Source organism: Pristiophorus japonicus, chromosome 15, assembly GCF_044704955.1.
Source record: "Pristiophorus japonicus isolate sPriJap1 chromosome 15, sPriJap1.hap1, whole genome shotgun sequence".
In the NCBI taxonomy this organism is placed as follows: Eukaryota; Metazoa; Chordata; class Chondrichthyes; family Pristiophoridae; genus Pristiophorus; species Pristiophorus japonicus.
In genome coordinates this window covers 45,302,388-45,311,337 of record NC_091991.1, presented here as the reverse complement: position 1 = coordinate 45,311,337, position 8,950 = coordinate 45,302,388, and the positions used below count along the sequence as shown (strand labels likewise).

At 42.4% G+C, this 8,950-nt stretch overlaps 1 protein-coding gene across 5 annotated transcripts in view; it reads right to left on the bottom strand.

Moving 5' to 3' along the window:
* Window positions 1-8,950, bottom strand: part of immp2l (inner mitochondrial membrane peptidase subunit 2) — a 735,610-nt gene that overhangs the window by 500,381 nt on the left and 226,279 nt on the right. The gene's annotated exons all lie outside the window — the stretch shown is intronic.

Below are 8,950 nucleotides of genomic sequence, written 5' to 3'. Positions count from 1 at the left end.
CACATTTTGTTTGATAACGCTTCTGTGAAGCGCATTGGGACATTTTTCTATGTTAAAGGCCCTGTATAAATACAAGTTGTGTTGTTGTGAATGGGTCTGAGGCATGGACGATGTACAGAAGGCACCTCAAGTCGCTGGAGATATATCACCAACGATGTCTCCGCAAGATCCTGCAAATCCCCTGGGAGGACAGGCGCACCAACATCAGTGTCCTCGTCCAGGCTAACATCCCCAGCATTGAAGCACTGACCACACTCGATCAGCTTCGCTGGGCAGGCCACCTAGTACGCATGCCAGATACGAGACTCCCTAAACAAATGCTTTATGCGGAGCTCCTTCATGGTAAACGAGCCAAAGGAGGACAGCGGAAACGTTATAAGGACACCCTCAAAGCCTCCCTGGTAAAGTGCAACATCACCACTGACACCTGGGAGACCCTGGTCGCAGACCCCCCGAGGTGGAGAAAGTCTATCCGGGAGGGCGTTGAGCTCTTTGAGTCTCAACGCAAGGAGCATGAAGAGGCCAGGCGCAGGCAGCGGAAGGAGCACGCGGCAAATCAGCCCTACTGACCCCTTCCCCCGACGAATGTCTGTCCCACCTGTAACAGGGTCTGTGGCTCTCGTATCAGACTGTTCAGCCATCAAAGAACTCACTTTGGGAGTGGAAGCAAGTCCTCCTCGATTCCGAGGGACTGCCTGTGATGATGTTGTGTAGAAATTCCGAGGTAAATACTCGGGATAAGTAAATGAGGCTTGTTTCAGGAGTTTGATTTCCTTTGAAAATGTTTAGAATTTTTATAAGGCACTTAGACTAAATGCCTGTTTTCTTAATGTATAACTAACATGTCTATATTAGCAAATTTGATGGTAGTTACCTTGGACCTAAAGCATTTTTAATGAGCGGTTCTGCAGTCTTCATTATGAGTTTCATCAATGAATATCATAAGAATGATTTTGAAGCCTCGCGCATGGTGGGTATAGGGCAATAGCACCTCGAAAATGGTGGGGTATAACCTTCCCGATCCTATATTTTAAGGAGCGTCTTAAAGGAGGAAGGAGAGATAGTGAAGCAGAGAGGTTTAGGGAGGGAATTCCAGAGCTTAGTGCCGGGGATGCGCAAGACACCAGAATTGGAGGAGCCCAGATATCTCGGAGGGTTGTACGGCTGAAAAAGTTACATAGGTAGGGAGAGGAGAGTCCATGGACGGATTTGAAAACAAGGATGAGAATTCTTAAATAGAGGTGTTGCTCAGCTGGGAGCGAATGCACATCAGCCAGCATAGGGGTGATGGGTGACTGGGACTTGGTGCAAGTTAGGATACGGGCAGCAGAGTTTTGGATGAGCTTAAACTTGTGGAGGATGGTAGATGGAAGGCCAGCAAAGAGTTCATTGGAATAGTCAAGTCTGGAGGTAACAAAGGCATGGATGAAGGTTTCAGCAGAAGATGAGCTGAGGCAAGGGCGGAGACGGGCGATGTTACAGAGGTGGAGGTAGGAGGTCTTGGTGGCGCAGATATGTGGTTGGAAGCTCATCTCCGTGTCAAATACAACATCAAGGTTGTGAACAATCTTGTCCAGCCTCAGACAGTAGCCAGGGAGAGGGATGGGGTCGATGGCTGGGGAACGGAGCTTGTGGCAGGGACCGAAGACAATGGTCATGGTCTTTCCAATATTTTGTTGGAGGAAATATCTGCTCATCCAATACTGGATGTCAGAGAGTTAGAGCTGGGTGTCGTCAGCATACATGTGGAACACGACATTGTATTTTCTGACAAGGGGCAGCATGTAGATGAGAAGTAGCAGTGGGCCAAGGATAGATCCTTGGAGGACTCCAGAGGTAACAGTGTGGGAGCGGGATGAGAAGCCATTGCAGGTGATTTTCTGGCTATGACTGGATAGATAAGAATGGAACCGGGGAGTGCAGTCTTACCTAGCTAGATGATAGAGGCGAGACATTGGAGGAAGATGGTGTGGTCAACCAATCAAAAGCTGCAGACAGGTTGAGAAGGACGAGCAGGGACAGTTTACCACGGTCACAGTCATATAGGATGTCATATGTGACTTTGATAAAGAGTTGTTTCAGTATTGTGGCAGGGGAGGTGCCTGTTCAGATCCAGATTTGAGTTTGGAGAAAACACAACTGATTTCTATGATAATTTCCTGCGCTACTGTGAAGTTCAGTTCAAGCTAATACAGTTAAAAACAAAATGCTCCAATTCCATAAGCACCAGCTATCATTATTCAACTAAAATTTAAAGTGGATTATATTTGCATCTCATTAAAATTTGAGCTTCTCCCAGAACAGTAATAAATGGCACAGTTCCATATTTGGGGATAGATTTGCATATCTGAATTGTCTCACAAGCACATCTAACAATAGATTAAGACCTTGGCTACCCTAAAACTGTACATAAATCCATCACTCATACTCAACATTCCAAACCGTTTTTCTATAACAGACTAATAATGCCTGTGGGTGGATATATGAATGAGTGAGAGACGGATTCAGCTGCAAGTAGGCAAAAGGGGAGAATGCAACTCGAGAGTCACTGTATGCCAGTCACAACACACAAGTACAATGTATGTGTACAGTGTGGCTTCACCTGTGCTGAGGGGTGCGGTCAAGCAGTATAATTTTGATTGAATCAGTTGGACAAGAATATATAAAAGTAAACATAAGCAATTAAGCAATTCAGTAAGATTTCAGGCATAAAAGTAGTGAATTGTGAGCAGAGACTCTTCAATTAGTAAGGTAGGCACTGTCATCTGTCAAACATTTTTGACCATTTTTCCACATAATGGTTTTGGAAAATGAGTTTCTCCTGAATAGTGTTTTAAAGTATTTACAATTGGCAAAATTAACTGCATCTAATAGATGCATCACAGCAAATTGAGCACTATTTAACAAAAATGTAGTACAAGATCTCTGAAAGATTTCTTTTTCTTTACTGCTTTTAGTCAGTTCAAAACAGATTTTCCTTCCAAGCTTGAGTTTATTGCACAATAAAGACAATGGCCCCGCACTTGGTGGAAGCCAAGTTCCGCCCAGGTGCCACCAAGATCCTGACGGTATTTTGGGCGGAATGAAAAAGTCGTGGAAAGACTGCCCGACAGCAAAAAAAAGACTGAGGCCCTGATTATGGGCGGCAACGGGCGGGAGCTCCCAATCTCGGTGGTGAATGCAATCCTTAGCAAAGTACAGGCCAAGGATTGAGTCGGGCCCAGGGATGGGAGGGGAGCCAATAAAAATAAACATTTCCAAAAAAATAAAAAACACAGGAAAACCTTTAGGGGACCCCATCCACCTGACTCGCTGGAAAAAAATAAAGAAAATAAGTTTACTAACCTTTTTTTGCAGGTCTTCATACTTACCGTTAAGGTTAGACCTGCCTCCACACGGTGGTACTTACCCCTGCTGCAGCGGACTCCTGCCTGGACCAAACTGGCAGCTCTGGCGGGAGGACACTTGCGCACATTGCACACCAGCGGACGGTTCCGAGCGGTCTTCCCTCCCCGCCAGCGGGAGGCCTCCACCAGACTCGCTCGGAGTGGAGACCGCCAGAAAACTCAGCGGCAGCAGGCACCAGCGGGCGGTATGTCCACCAAGTTCAGCCCCAATGTATACACATCCATCACCACTTTCTTTAGACATGTGCACTCTGTTAGAAGTCAGTTTTGATGTTCCTAAATTGAGAAATGCACTTATAACTGTACTACTGGATATGCACTACAATAACCTATGCAAATCCTGAGCAATTATCTAAGGAAAACACCCTCAATATTTCTGAAGCATTTTTAAACATTTAACTTTTCATAAAGAGCAGCTCATTTAAATCTCATAGCCTATATAATTATTAAATGAAAACACATTTGAACTCTCTTGATATTCTTCTGAACCCGAAAAGTAACTTATATCAAAAATAGAATAAGCTTTAAGAACCACATTGAGAATCACAGTGAGATTTGACATGAGAAGATCTGTATCATCCATTCTTGCCAATTAAATTTTGATTGCTTACATACCCTTTGGCATCATAACCCAGAAACAATGCAAACTGAACCATTCAGGATTGAATGAAATTCAGATGAGCCACTAGCTCAGACTAGCAATTTACTGTGCAATAAATTTGTTCCACATATAAAATATTGCTCTGTGTGCAGTATTTATTTTGCTATAATAGTGTAATTTATTGTTCTGGCTTATTTCAAATACCTCCACCAATAGGAACTGCTCAGTTCAAGTGCAGTACTGTTAATGTTCCTCTTTGTTTGGTGAATGGTTTAGGCAGACTATCAAAATTCAGATTTGTGGTGTTCTGATGACGATAGCTGTCACATGCAATTATTATCGATAATGACTGACTATGATTCATCTCCAATTAATACAGGTTGTGAGTTCTCATATAATTGTAAAGTCCAATATTCACGAGGAATGTTTTCCCACACACAGGACATCGGATGTCAGATTGACCCGAGGGCTTATCTTTCCTTGATTTCCTTTGGGTTCTCTTTCCTTTGGCTAGCTAGATACAAATTGCTTCAAACTTTGTTGTGTCATCGTGAATCATCTTTTGATGCTTTTTTCCTATCACAGGCATCATGGTCCCATGTTTCAGTTGAGATGCCACATTTCTTTTTAGATTTTTCTTTGGGCAATGTATATAGCTTTTGGATTGAACACCACAAGAGCGTTTACCAAGATTCAGCTCACCGTACAATACCTTATTTGGTAGTCTAGTACCAAGCTTTCGGACTAAACAAGCAGCCCACTTTACCCTGCGCCTTTACTAATGTTGCTTCTACACCGGGCATATTTGCTCTTCTGAAGACCAATGTCGAGAATCTTGGGTCACCATTGAATTTTCATAGATTTTCTGAGGCAACCTAGATGGAAACAAGGTCGAGCTACAACACAACCCTGTTTGACTCCATTGGAGATAGGGAAGGAGTTGGAAATATCACTGTCTTCCAGGAGTCTGGCCATTGTGTCACTGTGGAACTTTTCGGGACAGCCTCCTTTGGCATTTAGTTTCCAGGGGCCCTCTCTGCTGACTGTATTGAAGATCTTTGCGAGACAAATACACAGTACAAGTTCAAGTTTTGATCTCAACACTTTTCCTGAAGTTCTTTGGCAGTAAAGACCCTATCAGTAGTATCTCTGCCTTTTCTGAATCCACACCAGCCATCAGTCAAGAATTTCTCAGCTATATGCTCGATGTAATAATTTAAGATACATCTAGCAAGGATTTCCCTGCGACGACAAATAGGGAAATTCCTCAATGCCTGTCATATACATAGCTACGGCCCTTGTGTTTGAATAGATACATAATGGATACATCTCTATATTCTTGCAGGATTTCTTTTCGCCAGAGATTGAGCTAGTTGCTGCTCTCCAGCTTGATATATCTCAACAAATGTAGTATTTGAACCTGATGCCTTGCCACTGGAAAGAGATTTGATAGCCTTAATGGTCTCGGGCAATGATAATCAGACTATGAAGTAGTTGATCCATGACCTCATTTTCCATGCTGAAATTCTGGATTGGATTCTTAAAACGGCTAGCCTATCTGTCCAGGATTTGTGTCTTGTCAATCAACAAGGTGGACCAAACAACACTCATTAGGGGAGTGATGCTTCCAGACAGGGGACTATGGATGGTTTGTACTGTGCAGCATTAACAGTAGCACCTTTAATTAGGAGTCAGCCTCCTCCCCTTGAATGGACATCCATCTCTGGTCTCCAATGCTGCACACAACTGTCAGCTTTCGCTCCTAGTAGCCACAGTAACAGTCAATTCCTGGACAGTTGAGTTCTTAATATAAAATTAAGAGAATAAATACTGTACCAGGAAGAACTGATTCTGATTCCCCATGATAACATCTATTTTGTTTCCAGCTATCCGGAGGTGGTCTTTGAGGCATGTTGATAATATAACACCAAGTAATCCATCACAAAAAAAATCAGAAATGCTTGGGAACTTGAGGTCATATGAATCTGACTAACATCTGGATCAAAAAACACATTCAAAAACAGCGGCTGTCAACAAATACATTAAGCCTTTGACACTCAACCCTTTCTTTAGAGTTCTCTGTGAGTAAAATAATGTATCCAAACTGTGTAGATTATTTTTATAACAGATACACAAAAATATTGCAACTTTTATTAGTAGAATATTGAAATAACAGCCAGACATTTTGGATTTTAAACTCATCTTCAACAAACACTTGGACTTCTACTGCTGTGGCCTCTATGGGCAGGTCCTTGGGAGGACCAGTAGATACAGCCACTTGGATGGCAAGTAGTAAAATTATCTCGGGACCTTACCGGGTCCAGAAGGTGTGCATCTGATCATCCAGCACTGTGTGGCACACAGTCTGTGGAGTGGCCAGAGCTGATACTATCTCCCGTTCCTCGGCAAAAGATGCTGTATTAAAAATGGAGTAGATAGATTTTCTGCAATGGTTACAGAATGGAGTGGAGCAGAGCAGGTCTTGCGCTTGCTGGAATGCAGAATGCCTGGAGTCAGGTTTAACTATTATAATGAGCTCCTAACCCAAAATGGGAGCTCACCAAAGGGGCAGGACATTGCATGTTAGCAGTACTTTATGGTAAAATTTAAAGGACTACAGCCACTTAAAGGTAATATATTACAATTGATGTTTTTGTTTACCTTTACCATCTTAAAACAGGGCCACCCAAAATAAACATGAAGGCAGGCAAAGGAGTTTGTAAGCAAGCGATTGAGTAGTGACAACATCAGATACCCTGTTTGTTTGCGAGCAAAGTAGAGGTGCTGCTGCATGCATTGGGTGCAAGGTGAGTTGCCGTTTGCCACTCCAGTGCATTCTCCAAGACAGCAATGCAGTAAACCCGGCAGGAGGTTCAATGGTTTGCACAATCCACAAGACATGGGAACAGACACAGAAGATAGCACACCTGAAAAAAGCTTCCACGATAAACTGTCGAACAGTACCAACAACGGTACGTGGCACAAGTATGCATGCCAGAAAATGCTGCCTGATGGGTGTAAGTTGCACATATTTCTGTGACTGCAGATGTGTTCCTTCAACTTACAACATCTGAAGATCAATTCAATGGCTGCATGACTAGATAGCACAGAATAGAAAAGGGCATATCCAAACGAGAGACATGCTCAATAATTATAAGCCTTACATTCCTTTGGAGCAATCTAAACATTAAGCTCAATTAATAAATTGTGGCCAGTGGGATTTCAGCAGGATTTGGGTGGGCTCATGCACCACCAAATTTCCTCATGTCCATTGCATGAATCGCATAAGCAGGAGTGATCCCACTGTCCAGAACATTTTGCAAAGAAGGAGGGTACAGAGAAGAAAAATGGCAGACAAAATTACAAAACTAGTTAAAGAGATATGAGTGTCTGCTTTTCTAATTTGTCGGAAATTTTTTGTGGCTCTTTAGGTTAGTTGCAAATGTTGAAAGAAAAGTTGCTCTTTTGTCAAGACTGGTACTTGACTGAAATGTGAATGCTTAGATGTAGTGAGACTACAAGCGTTTGTAATTGAATACCAAGAAAGTATATTACCCTGGGGATTTTTGAAGATGTTACAGTAGAAATGAACAAATGATTCTGTCACTATACCCCATTACTCAAGACAGCATTAGATTCATACTTGCAAACTCAATGTACAAGTCACACCAGAATATAATTCACACCATTCTTTCGAAGTATGAGATATAAACCATGCTAGTCTAATGTACACTTACATATGTCACTCCTATACACTTACAAATCATAAAACAGGCAAATGTTTCAGATGAATTTCTCTTCCTCCCAGGTTTTGGTATTTTAAGCTCTGAAATACTTACATTCATCAAGTAGATGCTGATGTACAAGTCAACAAGATTCTCTTCTTCAAAAGCAAAATACATCGACTTGAAACGTTAACTCTGTTTCTCTCTCTGCAAATGCTGCTTGACTTGAGTATTTCAAGCATTTTGTGTTTTTATTTAAGATTCTCTTCCTCCTTCTTCCACTAGAAATTGAGTGTTTACCAGCAACTCCACCAACACAAAAACGATTAAGAGAGATAACCGAAATGCTGAAAATATACAACAGGTCAGTCAGCATCCCAAGAGAGTAAAGATGGGTTGCCAATGTGAACTTTGCGCAGGAATAGGTTTAACTGAGACCAGTGGGCTGCAGACACCTACTGGACATGTCCACGCAGCTCACCATTGAAGGGGATTTCCATTTCGGACCTGCTAAGGTGTCGGCAGCGGTCTTCAAGTAGGGGGCCGAGCAGGAGTTGGCAAGTCTTCAGCACTGCGGCAGAGCCAGGAAGAGCACTCCTGCACCTCTGGCCTCCACATTCAGGGAAGAAATTTTTTTTTAAACTTATCTTTTTGGTGGCAGCTCCACTGGTCCCTTTAAGGACCGTTAGTTGGGTCGCATGTAAACCACGGTGTCGTGTCCTGCATTCAGGGCTGCTCAAGTTCCATTCCCTAGTTCTGTTCACTTTCACTGTCTCTTACTGCTCCGTATTTTTCTCTGACTTGTATTTGACTGTTTGGCTATATAATTCAACATTCGATTGGTTTTATCGATTGCTGCCCTGACTCCTGTCTGCTAAGGTTTCTTTAGAATTCATCCTGAGCTATTACAAAACCAGAGTACATGTGACGCTTAGAGATATTTCGCAACTCTCAAGAAAAATATATTCCAGTGAGGAGGAAAGGGTGCAAGAGAAAAGAAAGCCATCCATGGCTAATTAAAGAAATAAAGGACGGCATCCGATTAAAAACAAGGGCGTACAAAGTGCCCAAAACTAGTGGGAGGACAGAAGATTGGGAAGCTTTTAAAAGCCAGCAAAGAATGACTAAAAAAATGATTAAGAAAGGGAAGATAGACTATGAAAGTAAACTAGCACAAAATATACAAACAGATAGCAAGAGTTTCCATCAGTAGATAA